Source organism: Staurois parvus, unplaced genomic scaffold (genome assembly GCF_062004578.1).
Source record: "Staurois parvus isolate SC_StPar_1 unplaced genomic scaffold, SC_StPar_1.0 ptg000294l, whole genome shotgun sequence".
In the NCBI taxonomy this organism is placed as follows: domain Eukaryota; kingdom Metazoa; phylum Chordata; class Amphibia; order Anura; family Ranidae; genus Staurois; species Staurois parvus.
This window is the reverse complement of record NW_028318090.1, coordinates 5,461,965-5,482,171: the sequence shown is the minus strand read 5'-3', so window position 1 is coordinate 5,482,171 and position 20,207 is coordinate 5,461,965.

The window sequence follows — 20,207 nt, the reverse complement described above, 5'->3', positions numbered from 1 at the left end:
GCTGTAGAATATATCTCCTCTCCCAAAAACCTTGTGGATTCTCAGTTCTCTGGTAGTTGTAGTTCAATCAGCACTCTGTAATACAGGATATATTGGGTAGAGGACTACAGATCCCAAGATCCTCTGCTGTCAGAGGAACTGGATCCACTCTGCTAACCAGAAGTGATGTAGCAGTCTCAGTACTGGGCACTAAGGGGAAAAGGATTAACATAGTCTCATCTGTAAATGTCCCTGAATGGCATAATGATATTACGGCACCTGGCTACACATATACTGTATGTTGTATTCTTGGGGAAAATAGAGTTCTCCTTCAAGACTCTTACATTTGAGAGTGACTGTTAACTGTCACTCATATAAACAGGTGTTATTAAAGTGTAGCTAAAGGCAAAACTTTTTTTCTTTTATTTTTGGATAGAATAAGAGGAGAGTTATAACCGCCATCTTGTTTTTCCAATGTCATCCCATCGTACCATGTGCATTTATGCATGATTTTGAACAGAAATATATATACATGTATGATTTATTTAAAAAATATTGCACCAGTTGGTGGCAATATATTGATGCCGTATTTGCGGTGTAGTGGGGCAACACTAGGACCCTACATGTGTTTAATGGAATATTAAATTCTTTCAGTGATGATATAAAGTTCAACATGTGCATTGGGGGTAAAGCAGTGTCTTTTCTAGACATTATAGTTTACATTGAGAATGGAAAGATAGAATCAGATCTATATGTTTAACCTGACGGATAGAAATCAACTCCTATTTGATAGTTTTCACACCCCCTCCATGTTTTCAGGTCGATTGTACACAGCCAATTGTGTAGAGTCAAGTGTATTGTGAGTAATCAGAGAGATGTAGTAAAAGATTGGGTGAGATGTGTCAGAAATGTAGAAATTGAGGTTACCCAGGACATCTTAAACAACAGGAACTTGAGAAGTTGAATCCCCTTGTTTGAACACGGAACCTGTATCAGAAATAAAAGACCGCAAAATAAACGCCTGCCTTTCTCTATGCAGTACCATAGTCATAGTGAGGATATTAAAATTATAAAAAAACATTGGCCCATATTGCAACGGTCAAATCCTGGCATTGATTATTTTCAACAAGTATCTTTAAAAATCTTATTGCAGGAATAAAGCAATAAGAGATGTATTGGTACATGCGGATTTTAGAAAGAAAAAAGTAAGAGAAATGGGTGTTAACCTTGTCTCAACTGCATACAGTGTAATGTGATGAGAAAGGGGGAATTTTTTGTCCATCCTGGTAATGGTCGTAAATTTATCATTAGGGGATTCCATACATGCCAATCATATGATGTTGTGTATGCACTATTATGCACATGTAATTTAGTTTATGTTGGGGAAACAACACAAAAAATCAAGGATCGCATATCACAACATCGCGCCTCCTGTCGTGCTAAACAGCCAGGTTTGCTGGTTCCCAAACATATTATGGAATGTGATCATAAAGACACTGATTTAAAATGTATGATATTGGAAGAGATAAAACAAAGTCAGGAGAGGTGGAGACAGAATTCTTAAATTAAAACAAAGAGAGGTATGGTGGATCAATCAGCTCAGTTCTCCACACCCTTTTGGTTTGAATAGGGATTATGATTTTTTTTTTGGAATGTAGTATAATTATATTTACGCTGATTGTCCGTGATTTCTTTCAGATCTAGGAAAAATGAAATGGAATGGCTGGGGTGTAACGATGGATTTCTTGTATCAGTTTGGATTTAGGCTTAATTAATTCTTCAGTTTTTGTATAGTATAGAATCACAGTATGTTGATTATAATATAATGTAACATATGAGAAATGATTTATATTTATTTTTATTTTGTTATATAAAGGTATATCCTAATATGAGAGTAATGCTATAGTGCTGCTATAGTAGATGAGATGCATCTGTGCAACCCTGTGTTTAGGTGTGTGGAGTGATCTCATGATGACTAGCAATACAATTGTAGCTTGATGAAGAGCAGTGTTATGCTTGAAAATGCGCAGTTATGCTAATTTATGTATGAAGATACACTTGAAGTAAAGGAATTTTTACAGAGATCTTGTTCTCATTTCTTTTGAGTTGCTACACACACACACACACTATATTGCCAAAAGTATTGGGACGCCTGCCTTTACACGCACATGATCATTAATGACATCCCAGTTTTAGTCCGTAGGGTTCAATATTGAGTTGGCCCACCCTTTGCAGCTATAACAGCTTCAACTCTTCTGGGAAGGCCATCCACAAGGTTTAGGAGTGTGTCTATGGGAATGTTTGATCATTCTTCCAGAAGAGCATATGTGAGGTCAGGCACTGATGTCAGAGAAGAAGGCCTGGCTCGCAGTCTCTGCATGCCTAGGTGCTTGATTTTATACACCTGTGGCCATGGAGGTGGTTGGAACACATGAATCCAATGATTTGTAGGGGTGTCCCAATACTTTTGGTAATATAGTGTATATACATACACACACATACATTATTATTATTATTATACAGGATTTATATAGCGCCAATAGTTTGCTCAGCGCTTTACATTATAATGGGAGACAATACACAAGACAGTACAGTAACAATACGATTCAATACACGAGGGGTTCGAGGGCCCTGCTCCTTGGAGCTTACAATCTAAGAGGTAGGGGATAGTGGTACAGGAGGAAACAACTGTGGGGGGTGAAGTGATAGGAAGAGTGGAGGAGTTCAGTAATTAGCTGAGGGCGGGGTAGGCTTCCCTGAAGAGATAGGTTTTCAGGGTGCGCCTAAAGGTGAGGAGAGTAGGTGATAGTCTGATGGATTGGGGTAGGGAGTTCCAGAGGATAGGGGAAGCCCTGGAGAAGTCCTGGAGGCGGGCATGGGAGAAGACCAAGGAACTAGAGAGTAGGAGGTCTTGTGAGGAGCGGAGAGTACATTTTGGGTGGTATTTGGATACCAGATCGGTGATGTAGTTTGGGGCAGTATTATGAACAGCTTTGTACATCAATGTTAGCATTTTGAATTTTATCCGTTGGGCAATCGGAAGCCAGTGGAGAGATTGGCAGAGGGGGGTGGTGGATACGGAGCGGTTTGTGAGGTGGATGAGTCTGGCCACAGCATTCAAGATGGACTGAAGTGGGGATAGCCTTCGGTGAGGTAAGCCGATGAGGAGGGAGTTACAATAGTCAAGTCGTGAAATAATAAGGGAGTGAATGAGTTGCTTAGTGGTTTCCAGGGTTAGGAATGGGCGTATTTTGGAGATGTTGTGGAGGTGAAGTCTACATGAGTTTGTCAGCGATTGGACTTGGGGCTGGAAGGACAGATTGGAGTCTAGGATGACACCTAGTACTCTGGCTTGAGGGGAGAGACTGATGGTGGAGTTGTTGGTCATGATGGAGAAGTCGGGGGGGGGGGGAGCAGGCTGGGGGGAAAACTAGGAGCTCAGTTTTGGAGAGATTTAGTTTGAGGAAGTGGAGTGACATCCAATCCGATATGTCACTCAGTAGGCTTGTGATACGAGCAGAGACTGAAGGGGTGAGGTGAGGGGTAGAAAGATAGATTTGCGTGTCATCGGTGTAGAGATGGTAGTTGAAGCCATGAGAGTGTATCAATTGGCCAAGGGAGGAGGTGTAGATGGAGAAGAGAAGTGGCCCGAGGACATAGCCTTGAGGGACCCCGACAAAGAGGGGGATTGAGGAGGAGGTGGTATTGTTATAGGTAACGCTGAAGGAGCGCTGTGATAGATAGGAAGAGAGCCAGGAGAGGGCGGAGTCTCTGAGGCCAAGAAAGTGTAGTTTTTTGAGGAGGAGAGGGTGGTCAACCGTGTCGAAAGCCTCAGAGAGGTCAAGGAGTAGGAGCACTGAATAGTGGCTATTAGCTTTGGCGGATAGCAGGTCGTTGGTGAGTTTGAGTAGGGTAGTTTCAGTGGAGTGTAGGGGGCGGAAGCCAAACTGTAGGGGATCAAGGAGGTTGTTGTCGTTGAGGTGGGAACTCAGGCGATTATAGACCAAGCGCTCACGGAGTTTGGATGTAAATGGCAGCAGGGAGATGGGTCTTAGGTTGTCCAGGTCGGTGGGATCTAGGGATGGTTTTTTAAGTATGGGATTGATGTGTGCGTGCTTCAGGGGGGAGGGGAATGTGCCAGAAAAGAGGGAAAGATTATAGATGTGAGTGAGGGAGCGTAGAATGGCGGAAGACGGTGATCGTAGGAATTGTGAGGGGACATACATACATATATATACATATATATAATATACACTATATTGCCAAAAGTATTTGGATGCCTGACTTTGTTATAATACCACTAACAGTTGACCGTGGAATATTTAGTGGCAAGGAGATTTCACAGATGGACTTATTGCACAGGTGGCAACCTATCACGGTCCCACGCTTGAATTCACTGAGCTCCTGAGAGCGACCCATTCTTTCACACATTTGTAGAACGCCTAGGTGATGATTTTATACACCTGTGACCATGGAGGTGATTAGAACACCTGAATCCAATGATTTGGAGGGCTAATACTTTTGGCAATATAGTGTATATAACACTTTGTAAAATTTTGTTCCTGGGGTAACCAGATTGCAGTTGGGTATCAGGAAGGACTATAGTTCCTACAGTCACAGAACACACTTTCATTATATAACCTCAACATTGTAATAAAAATACAAATCCCTTGGACTGTGGTGTGAGGCAGCAAACATTTAGAGCTAATTAATATGTAACCCATCAGAAAACTGACAGCATGCAACAAAAAGAGTGATTACGGTAATAAGATGTATTGGGCTGCACTGTTTTAATTAAAATTCCTTTTTACAGCTCTTTTAAAAGAGGAAATGAAGACACAGGATGTAACACATCCATCATTATTCTCTGATCCCTGAGCTGTGCTTTCACTTGTCTAATATGAGACTTCTAAGTGTGAAATGAATGAGGTTTCTTATTGTAATATATAAAGGCATATTTTTTTAATAATTATGCTTTAGCATAGTAAAAATAATGTCTGTCCGTTTGTTGCAGAAATTGAACCTGATGATACCTTAAATATTAGCAACTAATAACATATTAGCCTTGCAGTCATTCATAATGTTTTGTTTTGTTACATTTTGATACAAATAAAAATCCTTATTCTCCAACAATAATCTATACACATCCACTACTTCAAGGAGAAGTACAGGAATTAAAAAAAGAAACGTACATACGCAGATAGCTGCAGCATCGATCCCATGCTGCAGCTGTTCCCCTGCTGATTCTACACAGATAACTATAACTGAGCCATCAAAGACTGCTGATCACTCAGTTCTCCCTGCCGCTCTGAGCAGAGAGGTGGTGACTCTCAGTCGCCACTCTGCTCTGCCCCTCCAGTGCTTACTAGAGCACTGGGCTGTGGTCGGGGGGGGAGTGGCTGGCTCAGGTTCTCAGCAACAAGCTGGAAGGCTGAGCCAACTGGCAGTCAGGTTTCTGGGTGGATACCGACATTATTGTCAGGATCCCTGCAGAGCCTGGACCGGCTGTGTTACGTCAGCTGACAGCAGGCTTTAGTCCACTGTCAGCTGACTCTGAGTCACAGGAGAGCAAAACTAAGTGCACTCCTGGGATCCTATGGAGAAATAAAGCCAAAAGAGATTTAACCATACTTTTTTAACAACTTGCCCTCTTGAGGATTTACCCCCCTGCACAACCAGGCAATTTTTTGTGTTACGGCGCTATGTTACTTTAACTGACAATTGCACGGTCATGCAATGCTGCACCCAAATGAAATTTTTTGTCCTTTTTTTTCCCACAAATTGAGCTTTATTGCGCTATAAGCAAAAAAAGACTTACAATTTTGAGAAAAAAAACTATATTTTGGACTTTTTGCTATTAAACATGTCCAGTGAAAAAAATTTCCTAAAAAGATCCCAATACGTGTAAATGAATTGGTTTACATGAAAGTTATAGCATTTACAAATGCGAACCGTTGCGGGTGTGTGTGTCAAGTTAACAACACCCCGGTCCGCAAGTGGAGCAATGTGCAGACTCAGATCGCATAGGTATGAATACCTATGCGAGCCGATTCTAGTGCGGACCCAAAAAAGGGTCCTGCACGTTTTTGCGAATAAAGCCATACAAAATGTATTTCAATCACACCGCATACAAATCGCATGTGATTTGTACAGGAAAGCGGTGCGGTTCCTGTGCGAATCCCATGCGATTCACCGCAATGATGTGAACCCAGGCTAAGTCTACAATAAGCATTGCATTGATGCGTCATAGTCTGATTCCCTGCTACAATCCTCTTTACACTTTTGCATTTTCCACCATTAACAACGCTCCTAGTTTTCCCCCCAGCCCGTGCCCCCCCCCCCGACTTCTCCATCAAGACCAACAACTTCACCATCAGTCCCACCCTGCAAGCCAAAGTCCTAGGTGTCCCTCTAGACTCAAACCTGTCCTTCCAACCCCATGTCCAATCGCTGACAAATTCATGCAGGCTCCACCTCCGCAACATCTCCAAAATACGCCCGTAACTAACCCCAGACACTACTAAACAACCCGTTCACTCCCTTATTATCTCATGACTCGACTATTGTAACTCCCTCCTCACCGGCCTACCTCACCACAGACTATCCCCGCTTCAGTCTATCCTGAACTCAGAGGCCAGACTCATCCACCTTACCAACCACTCCACTTCTGCCACCCCCCTCTGTCATTCCCTCCACTGGCTTCCGATTGCCCAACGCATTAAATTCAAACTACTAACACTGATGTACAAAGCCATTCATAACATTGCCCCAAACTACTTCACCGACCTGATACCCAAATACCACCCAACCCGTACTCTTCGCTCCTCACAAGACCTCCTACTTTCTAGCTCCCTGGTCTCCTCCTCCCACGCCCGACTGCAGGACTTCTCCAGGACTTCCCTCATCCTCTGGAACTCACTACCCCAATCCATCAGACTGTCACCTACCCATCTCTTCAGGGAAGCCTACCCCACCCTCACCTAACAGCCGATCTCCTCCACTCCTCCTACCACTCCATCCCCCACAGCCACTTCCTCCTGTACCACTATCCCCTCCCTCCTAGATTGTAAGCTTGAAAGAGCAGGGCCCTCGTACCCCTCGTGGATTGTTTTGTTACTGTACTGTCTCATGTACTGACCCCCACTACTCTGTACAGCGCTGAGCAAGCTTTTTGGCGCTATTTAAATACTGTATAATAATAATAATAATTTTCCTATGAAATCACTGGAAAAGCATCCAAATGCATGGTATCATTTATCATACCATGTGTTTTAAAGCATGTTGCATTACACATCCAGATGCATCATAGAGTAGGTCAATGTGCAGTAATGTGCACTAGTGAGCATTGTTGAGTATCATGACAAATGCTGCGTGCTTTTTGATCCTTTTCTATTGATCTTAATGGAGAACGGCTCAGATAAAAATGCAAAGGTGTGAATCCAGCCTTATGTTCCTTCACACCCAGCACTGGTGTGCATTTTTTAACTGCTTGTGGTGTATTTATGTGAATGTTTGTATTGATAAAGTGCAATATGTTAATTTTTTTTTCTAACCACTTGCCCTCCAGAGGATTTACCCCCCGTTATTGACCAGGCCATTTTTTGTGATACTGCGCTGCATTACTTTAACTGACAATTGCGCAGTCATGCAATGCTGCACCCAAATGAAATGTACATCCTTTTTTTCCCACAAATGGAGCTTTCTTTCGGGGGTATTTGGTCGCCTCTGTGTTTTTATTTTTTTGCGCTATAAACAAAAAAAGACTGACAATTTTGAGAAAAAAACAATATTTTCTGACTTTTTGCATGTCCAGTAAAAAGAATTAAAATCAAATTTCCTCATAAATTTAGGCCAAAATGTATTCTGCTACATGTCTTTACTAAAAACAATCCCAATACGTGTAAATTATTGGTTTATGTGAAAGTTATAGCGTCTACAAATTTTTTTTATACTGGTAATGGCGGCGATCACCAACTTATTGCGGGACTGCGGCGGGCATTTTGACACTGGGGGGTAACTGACTAACTGTCACTGACATCCCCAGTGACACTAAGACAGTGATCAGTGCTAATAAAAAGCACTGACACTGTACTAATGACACTGGGCAGGAAGGAGTTAATGTGAGGAGATCAAAGGGTTAACTGTGTGCTGTTTTACTATGTGATGTGTCTGTGTTTCACTGTGTAAGCACTCTGCTTTGTATTGCTCTGCTATGCAATTTTTTACTTCTTAGTGGAAGTGATGACTGGCATATTCAATGCTTTGGACATCTTTTTATGTCCTTTTCCATTTTTATAAAGTTCCATTACCTTGGTATGCAGGACTTTTGACAGTTCTTTTCTGATTCCCATGGCTCAGTGTCTAGCCTAGTCAGTGCTTCCACATAAGAGCTAACAAACTTATTGACTATTTATACACTGACACTAATTGCAATTTAAAAAGCCACAGATGTGGGACGTTAACCCCTAATTGGCATTTTAACCCGTGTGTGTCACCTTGTGTGTCTGTACCAAGGCCAAACATTCCAGGGTATGGAAACTTTTGATCCGGGCCATTTGGGTGATTTCTGTTGTCATTATGATTTAAAAACAACTATTTGATAAAAAAAATGGCTTCATATGATCATCATCCTTCAATAAAAGAGCATTTTTTGGCATGATCAGTCATATTTTCAATATCAGTCTCACAATTTTTGCCAGGGTATGCAAACTTTTGAGCATATATGTGTATATACGTGATTTTGCGCAGACCTTCTGCCCTGTAGCAGTATTTCTACTATAGGGCGGAAGGAAAGCTGCTAATTTCTTTTGAAAAATGTCTTTTTTCTCTGCACTTGATTCAGGACTGCTATAACCAACACACCCAGACACAGATGGTGTGAATGAGCCCTAAGCCTAAACCATATTCTACTATAGCCCTACTACTGGAAAAGCCCGCCTGATTTGATATTTGATAATTTGATCATTTTGTGGGAAAAAATTGCAATTTAAAAAAATATTCTAGCATATACAATTGCTACACAAGTCATATTGTAATTGAAAGTTACTAAAAATAATCCCTTTTCATCTGCAGTGCTGTAATTTTCTGCAAAATGCAATGCAATATGGCAACCTGGAGACATTCTGTACACAGATGGTGTACAGAATGCTCCCAGAAATGTCATTTCCTGCTTATGTGATTGGCTTAATAATTTTCCAAGTCAGCTTTTGGGCATCTCCTGCAATAAAAATGTCCTTTTTGGTGAGATACTCCCAAAGGGAAATCACATCTAAAGGGATGCAGACCCTACCACTTTCCTCATTAGAACCCTGCAATGGCAACAGCTGATTGATAATGATAAAATCACTCCCATTTACATTCATTTTCCACATGGACACCAGAATAACAAAAAGTAGGAATTCACAACAAAGTTTGTTAAAATCCCTGCTATGTCCATAGATCGCCCAGAGGGAATGATTTTTTATCTCAACAAAGGTAGAGTTACTCTTTATATTAAATTTATTACATAGGTTTGGTACATTAAAAGAGAGTGTACAAAATTGTACAGATTGTATAGTAAATGGGCAGTTTTAAACAGATTTCAAGGTTACAGATGGTAAAAGAAATTTCCATTATTCATGCTTACTAGTATAAATAGAACATCTGACCACAGCTTCAACCTGTCCACCCAGACGCAGTGGCCACATTATGTACTACATTGTCTTTGCAATGATGGAAGTCCATTGTAGACAGATTTCTATTTCCTCAGTCAGAAGGAAGCAAGATGAATTCTCATAGTGGTTGCTTGACTTGGTATACTCACCGGCCACTTTCTTAGGTATACCTTACTACCCTGTGTGGTCTTCTGCTGCTGTAGCTGATCTGCTTTAAGGTTCAATGTGTTGTGCGTTCAGAGATGGTATTCTGAATACCTTGGTTATAACGACTGTTTATTTGAGTTACTGTTGCCTTTCTATCATTTCAAACCAGTCTGCCCATTCTCCTCTGACCTCTGACATCAACAAGGCATTTTCATCCACACAACTGCCGTTCACTGGAAGTTTTCTCTTTTTCGGACCGGTCTCTGTAACCCCTAGAGATGGTTATGTGTGAAAATCCCAGTAGATCAGCAGTTTTTTAAATACTGAGACCAACCCATCTGGCACCAACAACCATACCACGTTCACAGTCAGTTTAGGTGGACAACCAAGTCTTGGTAGGTTTGCGGTTGTGCCATACTCTTTCCATTTTCAGATCATGGATTGAACAGTGCTCCGTGAGATGTCCAAAGCTTGGGATTTTTTTATAACCTAACCCTGCTTTAAACTTCTCCACAACTTTATCCCTGACCTGTCTGGTGTGCTCCTTGGCCTTCATGATGATGTTTGTTCACTAATGTTCGCTAACAAGCCTCTGAGGGCTTCACAGAACAGCTGTATTTATACTGAGAGTAAATTACACACAGGTGGACTATTTAATAATTAGGTGACTTCTGAAGGCAATTGGATCCACTAGATTTTAGTTAGGGGTATCAGAGTAAAGGGGGCTGAATACAAATGCACACCACACTTTTCAGATATTTATTTGTAAAAAAATTTTGAAAAACATTTATCATTTCATCATACCAAAATGAGGAAAATTTCAAGGGGTATGAATACTTTTTCAAGGCAATGTACGTATAGTCTTTTTTAAGGGGGGTTCCCTGAGACCGGAACATTATTTCAAGGGTTCTTCTGTGTTGAAAAGGTTGAGAAAGGCTGGGCTAGAGGTTCTGTTAATATTGTGTTCCTTTTGAGGAGATTCTCACTTTCTGTCTAGACAAATGAATAATTAAAAAAAGAGCTTCTCTTGCTCACAACTGGATGTTTAAAACAGCCTTTTTCAACCAGGGTGCCATCTGCTTTCTTCAGTGGTACCCTGGCAAATTGCCTCAAATTGACCAAAATTTATGTAAAAACCCGTCGGTGGATCAAGCCTGCCTTTTTGTTACACAAAGCAGGTGTTAATTTTCAGCAGTCCAATCTTAACCAGTTGCTGCCTGCAGATAGCCGAATGAGGGCTACACTGTGGCTGGCCAGTTCTGGGAGGGCGTCATATGACGTCCTCCTAGAACGCACTCTCCTGCGCGCCCCCCTGGGCGCGCACCTGGCAATCTCCGTGATCGCTGTGTCCTACGGACACAGCTGATCACATGATGTGGTAAAAGGCCAATCACAGCGGCTTTTTACCACGTGATCAGCCGTGTCCAATGACACGCTGATCACAGGGAAATGCAATTGCCGGTTCTCGGCGGCACTTTCCTCACGCTGTCAGAACATGGGGAAAGTACTGCCGAGAACCAGCAGTTGTCAGAGCAGGGATCTGCACCGATCATCAGGGCACTGATGATCGGTGCCCAGCAGTGCCACCCACCAGTTCCACCCACCTGTGCCCAGCAGTGCCGCCCACCAGTGCCCAGCAGTGATGCCCACCAGTGCCCAGCAGTGCCACCCACCTGTGCCCATCGGTGTCACCCACCTGTGCCCATCAGTGCCACCCACCTGTGTCACCCAACTCTGCCCATCAGTGCCACCCACCTGTGCCCATCAGTGCCACCCACCTGTGCCCATCGGTGCAGCACAGCAGTGCTGCCAGTCAGTGCCCAGCAGTTGCGCCAGCCAGTGTCCAGCAGTGCCACCAGTCAGTGCCCAGCAGTGCCACCAGTCAGTGCCACCTATCAGTGCTGACTATCAGTACCCATCATCAGTGCCGCCTATCAGTTCCACCTATCTGTGCCACCTCATTAGTGCCGCCTATCAGTGCCCGGTAGGCAAGTGGTTAAGTACCATGCGGGTCAGTCGCCTGCGTTCTAACAACTAATGACATTGTCAGTTGATAAGGAGAACGTCAGTTGATAAGGAGGATGTCATCCTTGTTCTCCCCTCCTCTGCCCCTCTCCATTAGCACTGGGGTAAGAGAAACTGAAGAGGAGAAATGCTAGCATACTAGTCAGCACCATTGTGCAAAGGTATATTTGCTTTGTAAGAATACATCACTTCTAAGGTTGGATGTCCTACATGTTTGGATGCTGCTGCATCATATAAAGTTATTTGTTTCGGTTTTTTTCATTTTAAAATGGTGTGTCTCGAGATTGTGCAGAATATTAAAGGGTGCCTTGACTAAAAAAAGGTTGAGAAACACTAAAGTAATACATGACATTATATTACTAGGAAAACACCTCTGTCCCAAAAGGACGGTTTGCAAAACTCTGGGATTTTTAAGGTGAATATGCTCTCAGAAATTGAACTATCAGCACTGAATTTATAGGTAAAATTCGAAGTTTATTTTCCTTGATTTGTATCAGGCACAGAAAGAACAGCACACTGATCTTAGCCATTGGAGGACAGACAGGCTGCATGTCAAATACAGCCAGAAAACTAACCACACTGGAAAGGATGTACTTTTATGTTTAGTGTGGTCAGTTTTAAAAGGAAAGCAGGGGGACTGGCATTATCACCAGGAATTTCACACAAAGGAAGCGATACAAAGAGAACAGGATACATTTTAACATTATGGTACTACAGAAACATATCAGGAGTTTAAGCAGGGGCGTCCCTAGGCAGTTGCGGGGGGTGCGCGCCGCACTGGGTGACACCTTTTCCACAGGGTGACACCAGACCCGCTCCACCAGGGGCAAACTGACCATTTGGGCACTGCCTGAGGGCCTGGGGTCACTACAGGGCCCCATGAGAGGCTCAGTCCGTCTCTGTATGTGCCGCTTCTGAAATAAGCAGGCATTGAGGGAACGGACAGTGAGGCAGGCACTTCGGACACCTCTCCTCCTCGGAGTTTCAGCAGAGGGGCGGGTCCACATCCCTGCCACGGGTGCTGAAAATGGAGAGCTGGAAGGGCAAGCAGAGTATGCAGTAGGTCAGTGTAATCCCCGGACCCTAATGACAGCACTGCAACTTCATGTAGTAGGTAGGGGGGAGAAAGAGGTGGGGGGGAGAAAGAGGGCAGAGAGATGGGGGGGAGAAAGAGGGCAGAGAGAGAGGGGAGAGAAAGAGGGCAGAGAGGGGGGGGGGAGAAAGAGGGCAGGGGGGGATAAAGAGGGCGGGGGGGAGAAAGAGGGCAGGGAGAAGGGGGAGAAAGAGGGCAGAGAGAGAGGGAGGGAGAAAGAGGGCAGAGAGAGAGGGGGGAGAAAGAGGGCAGGGGCAGAGAAAGAGGGCGGGGGGGAGAAAGAGGGCAGAGAGAGAGGGGGGGAGAAAGAGGGCAGAGGGGGGGGGAGAAAGAGGGCAGAGAGAGGGGGGAGAAAGAGGGCGGGGGGGAGAAAGAGGGCAGATAGAGGGGGGGAGAAAGAGGGCAGAGTGAGGGGGGGAGAAAGAGGGCGGGGGGGGGGAAAGAGGGCAGAGAGAGAGGGGGATAGAGAGGGCAGGGGGGGGGAGAAAGAGGGCAGAGAGAGAGGGGGGTAGAGAGGGCAGAGGGGGGGAGAAAGAGGGCAGAGAGAGAGGGGGATACAGAGGGCAGGGGGGGAGAAAGAGGGCAGAGAGAGAGGGGGATAAAGAGGGCAGAGAGAGAGGAGAAGAGAGAGAAGGCAGAGAGAAAGAGTGGGGAGAGAGAGGGGGGCTTGCTTTAAAACTTACCTTTTTGTAGAGCATGTGGAGAGATCAGTTAACCCCATATAGGTTGAAAGCTGACGATCCCCGCAGGATGGATTGGATCTGCGGATTGGGGAGGGTAATGGATCGGAATCCGATCCATTATGCTCAATCCGCAGATCCGATCCATCCAGCGGGGATCGTCGAAGGGGGTGTCACCAAGTGTTACCGCACCGGGTGACACCAACCCTAGGGACGCCACTGAGTGTGAGTTGGGGTAACACTTTAATTCACTGCCTGTCTTATTTATTTATTTCAGGTACTTATAGAACACCGTCAAGTTATGCAGCGCTTTACATATATACATATATATATATTGTACATTCACATCGTACCCTAACCCTCATGGGGTGTACAATCTAAGGTCCCTAACTTACCTTCATACATACACATACTAGGGCCAATTTAGACAGAAACCAATTCACCTAACAGCATGTTTTTGGAGTGTCAGAGGAAACCAGAGTACCTGGAGGAAACCCACACAGGCACAGGGAGAACATGCAAACTCCAGGCAGGTGGTGCCATGGTTGAGATTTGAACCAACGACCCTAGTACTGCCAGGTGGAGGTGCTAACCATTTAGCCACTGTGCTGCCTACTGTCTTAGGGTGACAACAGTACTGAGCAGAATTGCCACCTTAAAGCAGGCCATAGACTATGCAATTTTCTTTCCTTCCACCACAGGAAGCAGGAAAGAGATTTGCTCAATTTTCCCATCAACACATGAAGTGTAGATGGGGGAAACTCTCCCACCGTGATATTGTTCTGCCAGACCGAAACCTTCCCTGCTGGCAGAATATGATTCCGACGGGCTGGTTGTACACAATTCGATAGGTAGATAGATAGATAGATAGATAGATAGATAGATAGGGTGCCCATACATGGATTGAAATTGGCTCAGTCTCTGCTGAACCAGCTGAATTTCTATCCTTGTATGGCCATCTTAAGTGCATAACACTATATAACACACCCTTTCTTCTCCATAACAGGGCGAGGTGTTTTGTAGTCCACTGAGATAGTAGGGAGCAATGATAAGTGATAACAAAGGCAGAGAGTACAGCACGTTATCAGCTCACAAGATATCTGGATGGACGAACAGCTATTTTTTTCTTTGCACTTGTCGAACAGATATAATACAATGCTTTTATGGGTAAATTTAACGGACCAAAATGGAGCAAATAAGAGAAATGTATTGTTAGAGTTTACATACACTTTAAAATGATATTTCCTGACACCGAAAGGGGTGGTGGGAAAGGCATATGTTGTATAAAGTATGTACTGTTGGTATGAGTTTTTATTTTATAAGAACTGATAGAACTAAAAATGTAATGAAAGGCCCTCACCTTCCTTCCAGATTGTTTGTCAGAAAATCGATGTGTATGAGCATGTGTCACCACTCATCCTCAAGTGTTACAGAATCAGAAGTGTCAGGCAATGGATGTGTCATTCCTTTCAATGGACTTTACTGGCTATACTTCTGCTATGGACCACAGGAGTACAGTCATTCCGCAATTCTGTGACCCGTGTGCAAAGAATGAAAGGAAAAAATGAAATGTCTCTAGCAGCAATGGTATTCCTTATAAACATTTGAACGTGTCATGTGACAGTCCTTAGGTTGATGTTATTTATAGTGTATATGCTACTATTTTGAAAGGGATATGCGTTTGTGTCTACCGCTTTGCGGTGAAAGCAGAATGCGTAATAAATATGTAAGAGCAAACAATTAACTGTACTGTTCAGTTAGTAAAAACATAACAAGCAAAGACTATTTAGGTAAATAGTGTCTTATTATGGGCTATGGAGCTTGGACAGAGGTTACATTTTCACCTTCCGTGGGGATCCCTCAGGTATGGCACATGCATACTTATTTTAAGTAATGTATGTGCCATACCTGTGGGATTCCCGTGGAATCTGGAAATGTGATCTCTGTTAGCTTCCATGTCCGTGCGAAACAGCTGCCCTGCAGAACACAGGAGGTCACCCGCTCAACATGGGCACTATTCAGAGAACACTTTGCATTTTCTCAGTGAATGCAAAGTGTTCTCTGATTGGATGAGGTAGAGATCATGGCATCCTCTTCCTGCCTCTCCACCTCATCCAATCTAAGAAAACTTTGCATTCATTGAGAAAATGCAAAGTGCTCTCTGATTGGCACCCATGCTGAACGAGGAATCTCCTGTGTTCACAATATAGCAAGGCAGCTGCTCCGCATGGGACCCAGAAGCTAGCAGGAATCACTGTAGTTTCATGCTTACTATAGTGATTTCCAGGGATCAGCCAGGCACTACATACTTAAATTGGTCCAAGCTGGATCATGTAAAAAATGCCACACCAAAACTTCAGCTTTAATAAATGAAAGTGTTGGACCAACAAATAAAACATCAATTCTATCTCATATGAAACTCCTTGCCATACAAGCCTTGAAGTACACTCTCTGTGAATAATTGGATAAGGATTTCTGTGATATTTTATTATTATTTATTTTGGCTGTAAAGTGGTGTCAAAGACAGGAGGACTTCCTCGTAGAATGGGGCTGTGTGTGAGATACCATCAGGCAGAGAATGGTAGTTTGTACAACACGACCGAAGAGAGAGATGGTGGTTGTTTGATGCTTGGAAAGGGAGACCATTATTTGCAATCTGCTTATGTCACACCGAAAGGCTGAAGCATAGGACACTTACCATGTAAGCAATTGCTAAGATTGTGACCAAGACTATGTACTGGAGAAGTAGATTCTGAAAAGGCCTTTGGTCCCCAGACACTTTTAAAGTAATACATTCTATCTGACATACTTTCTTTCTAGCACTGTGTCCACCAATATCACCACTCTGCAATTCATCCCCAGTTTACTGATGCCCAGAGTCATTCAGCCCATGTCCTGTAAGCCCAAAGTGCCAAGGACCTACCCTCTGGAAGCTACATCTCACCAAGGGAGGAAGAAGACAACCTGTAACATCACGTGACTTGACTGAAGACACCTGGAAAAAAGATTGCAGGATGTGGAATTGGTATATTTAATTCTTCCTTAGCAAATATACCAAATCACAGCAAATCCTTTCCAGATTCATGAGGAATCTATAAGCAATAAGAGATCATTACTGAACACTTAAGGCTCTTTCACGTGGCATTGCTGTCCTCTGTTCAGCAGGGGATCCATGAGCAGATCCCACACTGAACTGAAGTTGAACGGGACTGATATCAGTTTTTTTCTGCATCTGTGCCTGTTCAGTTTGTGCCTGCACTTACACAGTGGACAGGGGCGGACCACTGATGGCTCTACGGATGGCTGTTAACATCGGGCTACCCCCGATTCTTCATGTCTAGGTCCAGAATAACAGAAAAGGATGCAGTCCTTTGTTGTTTTTTTTTCCAGAGCTGGACAGACTTGGAAGTAGTCGGGTGTACATATCAGCCTGCCCATTGACCCATATACAGCGTCCATTTAGGTCCACCTAAAAAATGGACAGGCAAACCTGATCAGGACTCCTATGTGAAAGAGTCCTTAGGGGTTTATTTATATTTTTCTTCATCCAAGATTTACCCAAATTTCACCCAAGAGTCAGATATTTCCAAATAGGATTCCGTGTGAATGTGTGAATCTTGAGTGAAAGTTAAGTAAAGCCGGCCGTACATGGATTGAATATCAGCCGATTCAGCACATGGTTTTCCATGTGTGGGCTAACTGGTTGTATACAAGTCAATTTATGAATCAAATTTATGCAACCAGTCTGTCAGGTTTTCCCTGAATGATCAGTGCCGCTGGCTATAGCTGGTATCATTGTATTCTGCCGGCGATGAACGCTCCCCACCAGTAGAATGCAAAAGCACAGCAAGAGTATTTCGAGGTGGGTGGGGGGAATGGTTAATTTTCATCGTTCAATCCACTGGTTGAACAAAAAAAAAATGAATCCTGTATGGCCAGCCTTAATCAGGTGAAACTATTGACAAAAGGACCCTTAGAATTGCAAAAGGCCCATTGGGAATCACTTTGAAACCATTGATAAAAGGCACCTTAGAATTGCTGCCTAGAACTGCATTATTATGACTGTCTTCTTTATAACAACATTTTTACTCACTAGGTTTCTTTACCTTCTCTACTCTTTTCTGGTGTCTGTTTCAATTCCATTGGTAGCACCTAAAAAAAATCAGTTACGTATGTATTTCTTTTTCTAAATGTGTAATTAATTAATATTAAATGACTGCCAACCATCCAATCTGCCAACACTACTGTCCAGAGAAAACATATGGTCTAATTTTTTTTATTTCTTTTCTTAATAAATAAGAAAAGTCTTTTCACTAAGAATAAATCAAAAAGCAAGGTGTCGCGCTCCAATATCAATAATGATGATATGAAATATATAAACATTCATAAAAAGAAAATATATATATGAATAAAATAAAATTAAGTGAATAAGTCCAACATTAATTTAGCAGGTAAATAACGTGTAGTCCACCAATCTTAATTGTGTGCTCCTTCACCAGTTGTGCTCTCACCTGACATTTATAACATGTGGAAGTATGCTATCATGCATTGACAACAGGAAAGGAATGTTACGGACAGGGGCGGACTGACCATTTGGAAACTCGGGCACTGCCCGAGGGCCTGGGGTCAGTAGGGGGCCCCATGAGATGCCCCTGGTACCCTTTTCTTAGGCTTTTTTGAGTTTGGGCAAGGACACAGGGGCCCCATGATCCCCTATTGCCCAGGGGCCCCATGAGTTGTCAGTCTGCCCCTGGTTACGGATAATTCCATCCATCCATCCATCCGCCTCCAGGAAAAAGGTCCCTAGGAAGCGGTGAGACCCCCTGCTGGGAAAAGGGAAAAACTCCATTCATCCATCCATCCATCTGGGAAACAGGGATACATTAATCTGTTCATCTATGAGTCCAATTAACCTTCCTAGCGGTCTGATTATGTCAATATTTCTGTGCTCAAAGCAGTACATTTTTTTGCATGGAAATATGTTTTTTTATTGTAGGTCTGTAATTCTTAGGAATAACTCACTGAAATCTGTCCGAACAAGAGTCTAGTAAACATCCCGGATATGATAAAATTTGAAACACAAAATCATAAATTATAATATAATAAATAATCATAAAAAAAATAATATAATAATAATAAATTTAATTCAATAATATAATCAAACCAAAAACGCTGAAATTTGAAATTGAGCGCCAAGTTCGCACATCACAGAGCTCAGTCTCAAAATCATTTTCAGTGTCTGATGACGCATTTCCAAACAAATCATTATCACTCAATTCTGCAAGTGGTTCTAATTTACTATCGCTTTTGACCTAAAGGGAAGCTTTTTGGACGCCATGGACTTTTCTCAGTTTCAAGGCAGAAAGAACGGTAAAAATGCAGGCAGGGCACAGGACAAAGCACTGGGGACAAAATGTATGTGAAATGGTTTGATACAGTAATGTTATACTATGTGATTTTAGTGTATTTAGTGAATGTCACTTTTTAAAATTTTTGAATTTCCCGCCGGTTCTGTCCCCCGTACGTCCTGACGCCTGCAGGGACCGGAACCCAGAATTCTGACATCTACCGGAGGAGATGGCCGGGGAAGCTGCAGGGGGGACATTTCGGGAGCAAAGGACAAGAGGTATCCCAGAGGAACACTGCAGTGTAATCCCGAGTGTAGCTCGGGGGTTACTGCTTTTGGTACTGAAAGTTAACCCCGAGCTACACTCGGGAATACCGCCAGGGGGGTTAAAAGGACACAAGTTTTTATGACCTCACATAACGGTTTGGTCATATATGTCAGGTGAGAGCACAACTAGTGAAGGAGCACACAACTTAAGATTGGTGGACTACACGTTATTTACCTTGTATTACACCATTAGAAGACAGATCAAAATCACGGATAATTCAAAGACATGCATGCAGCACCAGCATGATTGTAATATCACACTGCTGAATTAATGTTGGACTTATTCACTTAATTTTATTTTATTTAATTTATATATATATATATATATATATATATTTCTATTTATGAATGTTTATATATTTCATATCATCATTATTGATAGTGGAGCTTGACACCTTGCTTTTTGATTTATTTATAGTGACACACTAGTATGAGTATGTGTATAGTGTAGGCGACCCACTCATTTATTTCATTTATTTAATATTTCACACACCAGCTCATTTGATTTTTATTTAATTTATTGCATTTATTTCCATTTCTTATCAAACATATGGTGATATTTAATTAACCAACTGTTTTTTATATATCTACTTTATTTATTTTTTACTTATAGTATACACCATAGTAGCTCACAAGAATCACGTTTATTATCTTTTCAGTAAGAACACTTTTGTAAAAGGTTTATGGAAGCTGCACCTAATCAGTTTGTAAAAGGATAACTGACCACTGGGGTCAAACACAACTCAAATAGATAAAGTGTATATAAAGATGAACTTACCCTTTAAGTGTTACTTATTTGTGATGCTTGGTGACGGCTGAGTGAACGTGTTCTTTTTGCTCCTGCTAGTATACACAGCAGAATTTATCAAACTTGTTACAACCAGCGGTAGTTGGCAGGACTCCCGGTCGTCAGTTGCTACGGCAACAACTAATCTCTCAGTAACACGGGATGCAAA